Source organism: Microtus ochrogaster, linkage group LG1, assembly GCF_000317375.1.
Source record: "Microtus ochrogaster isolate Prairie Vole_2 linkage group LG1, MicOch1.0, whole genome shotgun sequence".
Taxonomy (NCBI): domain Eukaryota; kingdom Metazoa; phylum Chordata; class Mammalia; order Rodentia; family Cricetidae; genus Microtus; species Microtus ochrogaster.
In genome coordinates this window covers 53,465,511-53,478,282 of record NC_022027.1, presented here as the reverse complement: position 1 = coordinate 53,478,282, position 12,772 = coordinate 53,465,511, and the positions used below count along the sequence as shown (strand labels likewise).

The window sequence follows — 12,772 nt, the reverse complement described above, 5'->3', positions numbered from 1 at the left end:
GATGAAAACTATGCAATACAGAAATGGAGAAGGAAAACAGATGTCTAGGGGATTAATGACATAGTCAGAAGCTGCCCAACGAGCTCCAAAGGAGATTCTGTGATATAGGAAAGAAAACTCCAGCTTCCACAGCCCATGATTACATTAGGTTTCTTTCATTAGCTACCCACTACAACTTCTCATCACTACTGAGGGAGCACAAGCAGTTCACTGAAAACAGTCTAGAAAAAAGTGAACACAGCCGGGTGGTTCTTTAATGGTGAATCTCTGCAAGTTCAAGGCCAGCTTGGTCTACAAAGCAAGTTCCAGGACAGGCACCAAAGCTACAGAGAAACCCTGTCTCGAAAAAAAACAAAGAGAGAGAGGGGGGAAGGGAGAAAGGGAGGGAGGGAGGGAGGAGCACAGTGAGAACCTGGAGAAGCAAATCCATCCTCCATCCTTGTGTATCTCCAGTGACTATCAGGAACAGCAGTTCATGAACAAGGGGCCATTTAAAAGCTAAGCAGTGTGAGAATGCTGCCATGGTTTATGTAGCCCACGTCCAGCTTAAGCAACATCAGGACCGCTCATCACAGTGAGATTATCTAGCACCCAACCGGGCAGGAGAACAGTATTCCTTCTCTAACATAGTCTTCATGAATTACATTTGAACTGTATCATACATCCTAGAATCCCCTTGAAGTAAAAGGCTTGGTGTGCTAAAGTAAACATCAAGAAAGATGTAGAGGCAATGCTATTTAAAATAGCTCCATTTGGTTCTCAGGTGTGCACTGAGTGTGAAACATTATGGAACAACATTAAAATACTTTGTCTAAAAGTTTAAGTAGCTGGGTGTGGTGGACACACGCCTTTGATCCCAGCACTCTGGAGACAGAGTAGGATGATCTCAGTGAGTTCAAGACCAGCCTGGTCTTCCTATCTAGTTCCAGGATAGCCAGGTCTATAAAGAGACCCAGTTGATCGATCGACAGACAGACAGACTCCTATTTATATCTTAATATTGAAGAATGTATCCTAAATCCCTAGATAGATACTCACTGTGATTCTAAGAATTCGGTGCTATAAACATGAACACAGGAGAACACGCTGGCCTGAGTGATAGCCAGCATTACTGGGAACCACGCAGTAACACCTGTCACCTTACACGCAGAGCGCAACACTACAGGGCTCCAGTGCAGTTTGTTCCACATACATCTGAATTCCTGCACTAAAGCTTCCACTGTCATCTATTGAATTGTTTTCTTTTCTTTTTCTTTTTTTTTTTTAGATTTAGGCTACAATTCCATCATTTTAGATGAGTTACAACTAATGGGCTATTTTAAAGGCTTTGATAAATTTTTACACAGTCTAATAACAGATATATTACATATGGATCCTTGCCATAAATTCTTTTCTTAAGCTGGACATAGAAAACAGCATAAAATGGAATAGCCTGTGCAAGAAATGAATTTAATCACTACTATGCTCAAGTGATTGCATAAAATTACAATCAGCTCACATGAGAAACAGGAAAGGCACTGAGAGGAACCTCATGGATTACTCAAAGCTGAAATTCCTCTTGTAAGATACTGATTATTCTCTTCCTTTAAAAGTTGAATGACATTAGATTTTTCAGGTGAATATTTTAAATGCCAAGTATTTACTTCAGTTGGATATACTGAAATGTTCACAAGTTGTACTTTTCTTGACAAGAAAATGACAAGGAAAATTAAGTTTCTTAAGAGGATTCTTACTTTAAATGATTCTCAGAGCATCTTTCTTAAAAATGCAAAGCAAAATGCAACTTTTAAGTTGCCTTTGTTATCATCCCACGGGCACAACTGTTCTAACCTAGGTATTCTCAGAAGGATTCTGTTTGATTCCAGGAACAATAGTCCATGTGGTGGGACACACAGTAATCTATCACTGAGACAGGTGGATCTGGATCAGGAGCTCAAGGTCAACGCAGGCTATATACTGAATTTGTAGCCATCATGGGCTATGCTATAAACAACAATAAAGCTACCCTTAGGACACAGTAGTCTGTGTGCAACACTGTATTATCTGAGCAGGGAAAGAGTATATGAAAGAACCTGGTAGTGGTGGGGAGACCTTTAATCCCAGGCAGAAGCAGGTGGATGTTTGTGAGTTCAAGGCCAGCCTGATCTACAAGAGCTAGTTCCAGGACAGGCGCCAAAGCTACAGAAAAATCCCTTGGAAAACAAACAAACAAAAACCAAAGAAAGAATTGGCTACCAAGAAAGCAGAGTCTTAATTGAAATTAACATTTCTTTTCATAAGAGCACAATAAAACCTCGACAACAGACGTCCTCTTAGGTGTTCTTCACAGGCGTGGGTGAGCAGGAGGGTGAATGACACCATTTCTTTCAAGATGACGTCAGCAGGGGACCTGTGGCAGTCACCAGTAAACTCAATGGTTCAAGGTCAGCTTCCAATTTTCTAAAATTCTTTGGAATTTTTTTCTCTACAGGGAAGTCTTTCACCCCGGGGAAAAAACAAAGTCAGTGTCTGTGCTCAGTTTAGCACCAGATAAAAAGTTCCTTTTGAAAATGTGATCGTATCATTTGATAACTAGGAGTCTTCCTAGGCAGAAGAATAAAAATGATATTCCTTCAAAAGTAAAAGCTGTCATGTGTTCCCAACACTGGAGGCAGAATGATGACTGCTTCTATTTCTAGTGTTTGGGACATGACATTTCCACATGTGAGGCTAGGCACAGGAGAGGGATTAAGTTGGACTTAGAGGACTCTGAAAACAAAAGTTAGACCAGGTACAACACAAAGAGATTAACTCAGGCTTCCATCACACCTGCAGTGGTAAGATGAGGGGCGTGGGGAAATGCTGGAGGCAGAAAGGGTCAAAAGGAGGGACTGGGATGGAGGACACTGGAGGGTGATGACTGGGAGGGTTAATCAAAACAAAGGGGTATGAAAAGCCATTCAGTAACCTGCTGTCTGGAATTCAATTTAAAAAAAAAAACCATAAAAGAGTTTGAAGGCAGAGACCCAGAAAGGACAGTCACCACTGGTCCTGAGTCACTAAAATTACCCCTGTGCCAGATGTGAGTGGGACCTCAATAGGTCCCAAAGATTCCCAAAGCTATACAGTACAGGGTCTTGCCGTTCCTCTTGATTAGCATGCTGGCTAAATTCTTGTCAACTTAACAGAAGTTGGAGTCACTTGGAAAAAGGGTATCTCTAAGGAGGATCTGACCTATGGACATGCCTGTGGAGGCATTTCTTCATTAATACCTTCTGCAGGAGGACACACTGTAGGTGGCACACCCCTGCAGGAGAACACACTGTAGGTGGTACACCCCTGCAGGAGGACCCACTGTAAGCAGTACACCCCTGGGCAAGTAGCCCTGAGTTGTATAAGAAGGTTGCTAAACAAGCAGATAAGCTGCATTCCTCTGTGTTTCTGCTTTGGTCCTGCTTCAACTTCCCTCATGAGCTATGGAGGTATAAGTCAAAGACGCCCTTTCCTCCCAAGTGGCTTTTGGTCAGTGTGTTATACCACAGCTAAATGCTAAGTAGGAAGTTACTCTCCTGAACTAGTTCATAAGAACGTATTGCTGGAAAGACCACACACCTTGGATCCAAGATACAGACAAAGCAAGCTGGAACTGAGCGGCAGCTTCCTTCCTGTGGCTGGTTCTCATGGTCTGCATAGTGCTTGAGGCTACCAGCAGTAAGAACACCAATGACCTCATCCAGTAGGAACCTTGGGTAGCACAACACCAACCTTCCAGGCAAGATGTACTCGTTTCTGCCATAGTGGCACAGCTGTTACGGGTAACCAACTGCTTGGTGACTACACTTGAGGCCCTGCTACACAAAGAAGGGGTCCAGGCTTAGCACTTTAAACCCAGTCCAAAACCAGTGATGGAGGAAGTCTTAGGCTCTAGGTGGGAACCTAATACTGCTTCTTGGATAAATTAAAACCATCAAATCACATTCTCAATATTAATGTTATACCTACAAACAAGGGCTACTTAGTTTTAATCAGAGAAGCTGCTTGTATTAATGACTTGTCTATTGATGGAGAAAAACACTACGACCACAGCAACTTAAAGTTTATTTTGGCTTAAGGTTTCAAGAGGAGTGGCGTTCCTCACACCAAGGAGGCAGTTAGGAGCCAGGGTGGCTGGTGCAGCAAGCTGAGGGCTCACATCTTGAACCATAAGCAGGAAGCACAGAGAAAGAACTGGAAATGGCACATGGCTTTGAAGCCTCAAAGCCCACCCAGTGACATACTTCCTCTAGCAAGCCCACATCTTCCAAACCTCCCCAAACAGATGCATGTATTCAAGCATCTGGGCACCTGGGTACATTCTGATTCAAATGTCCACATATCTTGTAATGAGAAGAGGGGAATGCAGACACTTCATGGCTGCACAAGATGCTTATAATAAAGGACACTGCAGGACTCAGCCCAAACGGTTAGACCGCCTTTTAAGGCTTTTAAGGCTCAATGAACATTGCATAAGAGAGGACAGAAAGAATATAAGGGCCACTGGATAAGGAGAGGGGCTACACAATGTGATTTCTACGCATGACATGGTAGCTATCTGCTGGCACCAGGCCTATACAAACTGCATCTACCAACAGTCGGTTGTGGATGAGGATGGGGTAACACGGCCCCATCACTGTGAAACTATTGGCAACTGTATTAGTCAGGATTCTCTAGAGGACCAGAACTTAGAGAACATATACACCTATATTTAGGGGATTTATTAGAATGTTTACATTCTAGTGGTCCAACTGTCTACCAAAATAGGTTTAAAATCCCATAACTATTCAGTTCATGAGGCTGGATGTCTCAGTTGATCTTTTTTGTATGTCAGAATCCATGGAAGTAGGCTCTATGCCAGGGAAGGCGTAGACTTGACAGTGAGAGCAGGCAGGCAGGAGCAAAAGCTTCCTTATTCCATGTTCCATGCCAGCAGGAGGTGTGGCCCAAATTAAAGGTAAATCTTCCCACTTCAAATATCTGGATTAGGAGTGGGTCTTCCCATTTCAAATGATTTAATTAAGAAACAAAGCAAACACCTCACAGGTGTACCCAACTATTTGGGTTTTCGTTAATTCCAGATGTAGTCACTCCAACAGCCTAGAGCAACCAGTCCAGCAACATCTGGGGATATGGGAAGGCAGAGTATCTAGTTGCATCCCACTGGTGAGCACGCCAGGCTCTAATGGGTAGTTTAAAATCTGTGGTCACACAGACAACTCTGGTTAAACTCTGTGAGAACAAAACAGAGTCATGAATATGGGGAGGTTTGTAAAGAGAGGGGACCAGCTCAGCTGGGAGGGAAACAGGAGAGGACCAGGGAAGCATAACCAGGGCGCACTACCATCACGAATGGAAATGTCGAAGAACAGAATTTATTACTAAAACAACAACAAAAAGAACTAAAAAAAAAAAATACGGCATTTTTTTTCTTAAAAGAGCAATTTTAGAGGGCTGGAGAGATGGTTCTCACAGAGGATCCAGGTTCAGTTCCCAGAATGTGGACAAGTGTCTGGAATTCCAGTTCCAGGGTATTCAATGCCTTCTTCTGGACTCCTTGGACCAGACACAAACACAGTGCACATATACACATGCAGGCAAAACACTCATAAACACAAATCTTAGAATACAGCAACTTCAAGGTTGGGAATGGAGTTGGTGGATATAAGCAAGCCTCCAAGTTGAACCCCATCGCCCGAGAAGACAAATAGACAACACACAGTTTAAATTACAAGCTTGAAGAAAATGACTCAGTAGATTCACGCACGTGGGTGTGCAAATGCTCCCGTGTACATGCATATATATACACAGAAAATATAATGACATAATAAAGTATTTTCTATACTATGTGAGTCCAGAGCATTGCTTCCCAAGGTACTTCTACGGTGTAATCTCTTGAGTAGCTTCTAGAACTTCATATGCCTGGATCTGAAAGTAAGGACTGTTTTATGAGCTGATGTCTGAGCATACAAAGTATTTAAATCTAGCTAAGGTACAATGTGACTGGGTATCACTGAGCTAGAAAGAACATTAGAAATGAAGCACGGATGCTAAATGAGGTAGACATTTCTTTTCTGGCCCTTTGACAACCCAGGTTCAAGCAAAAAACAGCCAAACAAAAGAACTCTAAGGCTAAAAGTGAGCTCCACAGTCTAAACCAGTGGTTCTCAGCTTGTGGGCTGCAACCCCAAAAGGGGTAACAATCAAATATCCTGCAGATCAGATATCTATATTGTGATTCAGAACAGTGCAAAATTACAGTTATGAGGTAGCATAGACAAATAAATGGTTGGAGGTCACCACAGCACAAGGGGAGTATTAAAGAGTCAGAGCATTAGGAAGGTTGGGAACCATCAGTCTAGACATTCAGCCATGACCTGAGGATACAGTCACAGGCTTCTATAGTTAAGAATGCTACTTCATTCTGTAAAAGGTTAGCAAGGAGGCCGAACAGGCTAAACAAGACTATGTGAACTTGCACTTAACCATGTCTGCACACACTTAATCTCGTCTCAAACTAAACTGGATGAGACACTGTTGAATTATTTACAAAAAATACATGGACTTCAGCAGGTCTCTAGGATTTGGAGAACTCTGCCAGACAGTTGGGCCCTTGGAACTCTTCAGCTCAGGTTCTGCCCCAGGCAGTTCGTTGGAAAACATTTTCACACTTTTCCTTTGTTGAAATAAACAATAGAAAAGTAAGTTTCTCTGGTCAAACATGAGGTAATCAAACACTTAAGCAAGTATCAGACCAGCCCCTGCTCCAAGTTCCTAGCATCACAAAGCAAACTAGGCAGGACAGGAACACAGTAAGTTTAAGGTCCTAGCAGTACCACCCTCTATGAGATCTTAGGAGTTACTGCTTTTTTTGTTGATCTTTGTAAACAATTAAACAATTGGTTTCCTACCGCTTTACAAGCTATTAATAATGGCCACACATTTGGGAATGCAGTATGGTAGGAACAGGATAGTTCCTCCTGACACCAGAAGGATTTAGAGCACATTTTTAAACCTAGCACTCAGGAGGAAGGGCAGCAGAGCTCTGTGAATTCCAGGCCAGCCTGGTCTACTTAGTTAATTCCACAACAGCCAGGGCTCTGTAGCGACTCTGTCTCAGAACAAAACAGAAGTATGTTTTTAAAATGTTTCCACTTTTCCCTAGACCTCCTCTCTCAATGCAGCTAGCATGCCAGTTCTGATATGACACCAAATTTGTAATTTTAACTTAGCTCATTAAAAGTCATACATTAATTCACTGATGAAAAGATATCTTTATAGCTCTTGTATGCTGGACCTGCTTTAATTTTTAAATGGAGTAAAACTTTCAGAAAGGGTCCGGAAGGTTAGGGAGAATCCAGAGTTGTAAATGCCCCATCTTTCCCATCACAGAAGACTTTTCTATCCTGATCTGCAGTATCTTTTCTCCTACCAAAGTGATGGGAACTCAAAGGGTCAGCCGGCTCCATAGAGGCCTGATAACAATACTTTAAACACCCTATTCCAACTTCCCCAAACACATCCAATCAGAACAAGCTGACAAAGAAATGTACTGGCTTGGAGGTGGCTGTGTTTCATTTCCATTTTAAACAGCACAAATTATAATTTGATTACACTATAAAAATGATTCACATTTTATTTTTTTTTAAGGGGAAGAAAAGGAGGAAAAATAAGCTTCAGTTTTCCCAGATACTCTTTTTCTACAATAAATTTGGGACTGGGCAAGAAGATGAACTAGAAAAGCAGTCAACTGTTAATGGTCCCAATCTGTTAATTGCGAAACACGGCTAGACTCCTGTCTCTTAAATAAAAGATAAGCTCCCTAAGATAAAGGCCTAGGTGTGGGTAAGCAGCTCAGTCGTGGAGCACCCACCTAGGCTGTGCAAAGGGTCTGGGCGCTACCCCCACCCCACCCCCCCACATCTGAGGAGTGAACACCTAATATCTACCCTAAAACAAAAGGCTAGCCAATTCTGCTGAAATCCTGCATTTAAGGGGCATCTCAAAAACAAACAAAAAGATAAAACAAGTTTTACAACTTTTGACACCCTATTGTGGTATTCAAATCTGTCCTTTAAACTGACCCCGTGTGTGTGTGTGTGTGTGTGTGTGTGTGTGTGTGTGTGTCTGTGTGTGTCTGTGTGTACTCACCACGTGAAAACTCAAACACATTTTTGGATGTTGATAATCATCCATAAAAAGAAGACTTGGCACAGGAAAGTGTTGGGACAATGTAAATCCAAAGATAAATCTATTTGATGGTAAAGGAGGTCACAGTTCCCTGATGTTGAAAATGAAAGACGCTATAGAACGCATCCTTTTTCCTAACTAATCTTGAATGGTTTCTATTTTAAATTCTAATAGCCTCTCCTTTCTTGCCACAGGTTCTCCCTGGAAACCTGGAGAACACCGAATTTAGAACACAATGCTATGAAAAACACTGTGAAGCACAGGTAGGACTGGATGACATGGTACTTTATCTGTATGAATTTGTGAATTTATTGAGTCATTATCTTCATGAACATGGTAAAAAAAAACACTTCAAGTGAAGAAATAGTTTGTACCTCTTCATCACTACTAGCAGACAATGAGAATGAAGCTGGTTTTCACCCAGACCCTGCTAACCCAGTTCAAGAATTTGGGAAAATACCAATGCCTGTTTCATAACACAGGTACCTTTTTACCCCCTTCCCATCCTTTAATAAACTCTCTAGATAGGCCTTCTTAAATCTTCCTAATTAGTTAGCAGCGTCCTTCAACCCACAGATCAGGTGTCCCACATTTTGTGTAGGACCCGCCTTGAAAACAAACCCGATTGCCCCATTTTCGGAGAGGTAAACTCAGCTCCAGGCAGCTCCCTATGAAGTCACCGCGTTTGTTATTTCAAAGATGCAATTAAGCGAAAATAACAGAAGGTTGTCGAAAAGATTAGTCGCAAATGTGGGGAGGTGTCGGTCTTAACTCCAGTAAGGCCAAAGAAACCTGCACTGTCGTAACACGTTCCTGTGTCTCCCGGTCCTCCCTTCTCTAACACACACAGAAGGAAATTAAATTTCCAAAGTTGCGTGACTTTGGCTTAACTTTTAACTCTGCAGCCCTCCGCGCTCACGTGAAGAGCCAAAAGAAAAACTGGAAGACTGACCTGGAGCAAAGAGGAGCAAACTCATTAAAGGGTTGGGTCAGGGCAGCCCCCTTCCCGTCCCTACTCCCTTCTCCGATCCCTTACACAGACACATTCTTCTGGGCGGCCTCTGACCACACCATCTCCACAATCATTTACAGAAATTAGAAACAGACTCCGGGAGCCCTTCCCTCCGCGCAGGGCTGTCGGCACCAGCTCCACGGGGCCGTGTCACTCGCTGTGACCCACTCAGGCAGCCCGTCGCGCCCACTCGGGGAGGGTGAGACTGGGTGAGACTGCAGGCCGTTGCTTCCCACCTCGGCGCACCAGGCACCCCAGCACCCGAACCGACGGGTCCGAGAGGACCCGAGGGGACGTCCCGCCGACCCGGCCTGGCCGCGCGGGCTTCTTACCGGCGCGTGGGGATTCGCGGTGCGGCCACCGAAGCGCAGCGCGCGGGCACCGAGAGCCGCCGCCTCTTCTTCCCGGAGCTGCTTCGGGCGTGCGCGGAGAGGGACGGCGACAGGAGAAGCAGCAGCATCACCGAGCGGCGACCCCCGCCGAGCTCCCGCCGGCCCGCGGCGACTTCGCAGCGCCTCAACGACGGCCTCCCGCCCGCGGTGCTGCCCAGGCGGTTGAGGAGCACGGAAGAGCCGGGGAGTGCAGCGCGGTGGCGGTGGCGGCGGCGGCGCGGAGACCTCCGGGGACTGGGACCATGGTGTGTCACCCTCGCCGCGGCGAGTTCCTCGCGCCCCGCAGCTCCTCCTCGGCCCGACGCGCCGGCCCCGCCCCCGGGCTGTCACTCAACCCCGCCCGCGCCCGGACAGGCCCGCGGGACTCAGACCCTGCGCTACGCTCCTCCTCATTGGTCCGCCTGGAAAGCCCCGCCCCCCGCCCCGTCTCTAGGGACTGAATCGCTGGGGGAGGAGACCGGCGCCCCTGTTGCCATGACAACCGGTGCCTTGGGCCTGGGCGCCCGGCTCATCTTTTAACTGTGCCCCGCGCTCAGGTTGACGGTACCCGTAGCCAAATTCTGCTGCTGCGGCTCCACGCGCTCTTGCGTTGCCCGGACCGAGGAGAAATCCTCACAGTTGCTCCTCCAACTTCAGAAACTATGTCCGAGGCGCGCGGTGGGGAAAGTGACCAACGCGCAGCGGCCAACTCCTTGCCCGAGCGATCTAGGTGACCCCTCCCCCTCCGTGCAGCCTGGTTTCCAGGTCTTCTCGGCGCGACCCCGGGCTTTGAAAGGCCGGCCGAGGAGAAAGCGGAGAGAGCCAGCGTCGCAGTGCCAGCTCCCCCAGCTACGCAGCAACCCAGACTTAGGGTGAGCTAGCGATGGAAACAGCTCCGCAAGAGGTTCCCACAGCTGCGGGGAGACTTCCATGGGTGCGCTGTGGCAAACACAGTCCCCAAATCCCCCCCCCCCCCCCGGGAAAACTCAGACGCTCCTGTTGCCGTCAAAACCAAGGCAACCCTTGTCCTGTTACTTTGTGAAGTTGGTAATCCCAACGTTTAAATTTTCCCAGGAAAAGAAAGTGATTAATAAATTATTTTCTAGACACACTCCAGCGTGGAGAAGGCCGTATCCTTATAGTGGTTTCTTTCCTGCAAACTAAAGCATTTTAAATTTTCAGCTATTGGCGAGGAAGTCATGAACAGAAGAGCAACCTTGTGGTCTGGGTTTTCAAAGTTTTTTTGTTGTTATTCTGGAAAGTACTGCATAACATTCTATTACACTAACGCATGCGCGGTTAATTTTGTCTAAGACCCCCCCACACACACACACACACATGGGTCTTTATTTACTTCATGGATCTTCTCAAAATGGAGACATGAGGCTCATGTGGCTTCTCCAGGCGAGCTGCAATCCCAGGTTCCCTAGCCCTGAGGGTTTGGTACAAGTGTGATGAATGTGGGAATTAATTAATGATTTACCTTTGGCTACTCTTTGAGTTTTCATTATCTCATTTAGCAAATGAATAACTGTGATGGATGTCTTCAAATATGCCTTGCAAGCATGCACTGAATATGATCCCTCTAACTCCATGGACCGCCTTCCTCTAAGGTCTCTGTCCTAAAGGAGCTAAAGATGAAACCCAAGGGAGAAAGCTAACACCCTAGAAACAATGTGAAAGCTAGAGCCAAAAAGTTTAGCCAGCCCCGAGTAAGGCAGCAAAAGAAACGTTATGAAGGAAGGAATTTAATCTGGGCCCTGAAGGCTAAGTACCGGGATGAAGGCAGCTCAGGGAAACCACATAAACTAGGGAGCCGCGGGAGGAAAGAGTCTGGTCAGTAAATAACAGAGAGCAAGGCCAGCCTGCGGGAGTGGAGCCCTTCCCCCAGTTTTGAATGTTTCGGTTCATTTATCAGGGAGGTAAGATAGGGAGAGGCTGGTCTGGAGGAACAAAAACACAACACTTGCCTATGTTTGCCATTGAAAGAAAATTGATACATTTATTGGAAAGAAAAGAACCATCCATAAAGCCCGAGATAGCTTGTGACCTGTCAGAAAGAAGGGTCAGCAGAACAGAGAAAATAGTGGCTGTAAACTTCCACAAAAATGGACAGACATCAGTGTTGTGAGCATTTTTTTTCCCTTTTGCAGGAAGCCATTTCAGGTGTCTGCCCTCAAGGCGTCTTACTACAGCAATCCCCTCTGTTTGGGAGAAACTGAAAGGCTGGTTTAAAAATAAAACCAGAAACACAAAAGGGAAAGCTACAGGTTAATCTTTCTGAATACATTATGCTTTTATTAAAAAAAAAAAAGACAGAAAATACTAAAACAAATAAGACCTAGTGCTAATTTAACGGGAATTATTTCAGGAATATAGGAAGGGTCCAGCAATAGAAAAAATGTATACAGTGGACTGTGTTTCTAGAGCAAAGGGGAAAAAACAGTATGCTGCTTCAAGTGATGCTGATTATTTTTGTAAATCCAGCAGCACCAATAATGAAATATTTAATTTGGAAAATAAATTTTAAAATAGATGTTTTACAGCAAAGTCAACCATATACATTATAATGAAACACGGAATTTATTCCCATTGAGGTCAGGAACAAGGCAAGAACGCTTTCAGTCAGACCAAGGCACAGGAACTGATAGGCAGTAACTAAGAAATTAAACGTGAGTGCAAGTTAGTCGGAATGACTTTAATTTCTTTAGCGAGCATCTTTGTGTGCTTACAAACTATTTTATTTCCTATTACTGAAAATAGCCTCCCAACTTCTCTACAACTTCTGTGGGTTTATCGTACCTTATATTTTGCCATTTAAAAGCTTTTATTTATTTGACTTTGTTGGTCATCATGTGTGCATATATAATGTGCACGTGTGCACAGGCACGTGGAAATCAAAGGACAGCTTTGTGGCGTGAGTTATGTTTCCACCATTCACATACTTGGAATGCATGTTGGAGTCTGCTGTAGGGTGGCCTTACCATGCCACACACACTATTCTGAACTTCCTGTGTCCCAAGGATGGTTTCTGCGTGATCAACAACCCAAGACCCATAGAGCACTTTGCACCTAGTTAAATTTTGTTTCTAAGGAAATCAGCTCTGTATTCCAACAAAGCCCCAAAGGATGGCACAGTCTCTCTACAATGTTAAGATTGCATGGTTTAGACGGGCGGTGGTGGCGC

General features: G+C 44.9%; 1 protein-coding gene across 1 annotated transcript in view; it reads right to left on the bottom strand.

Annotated features, from left to right (window-relative positions):
- Nucleotides 1-9,865, bottom strand: part of Ptpn13 (protein tyrosine phosphatase, non-receptor type 13) — a 191,552-nt gene extending 181,687 nt beyond the window's left edge. Inside the window, exon 1 of the mRNA XM_013350866.2 lies at nt 9,547-9,865. The gene's annotated coding sequence lies outside the window, so the exon portion shown is untranslated. The remainder of the gene's footprint in view (nt 1-9,546) is intronic.
- Nucleotides 9,866-12,772: the final 2,907 nt, after the last annotated feature.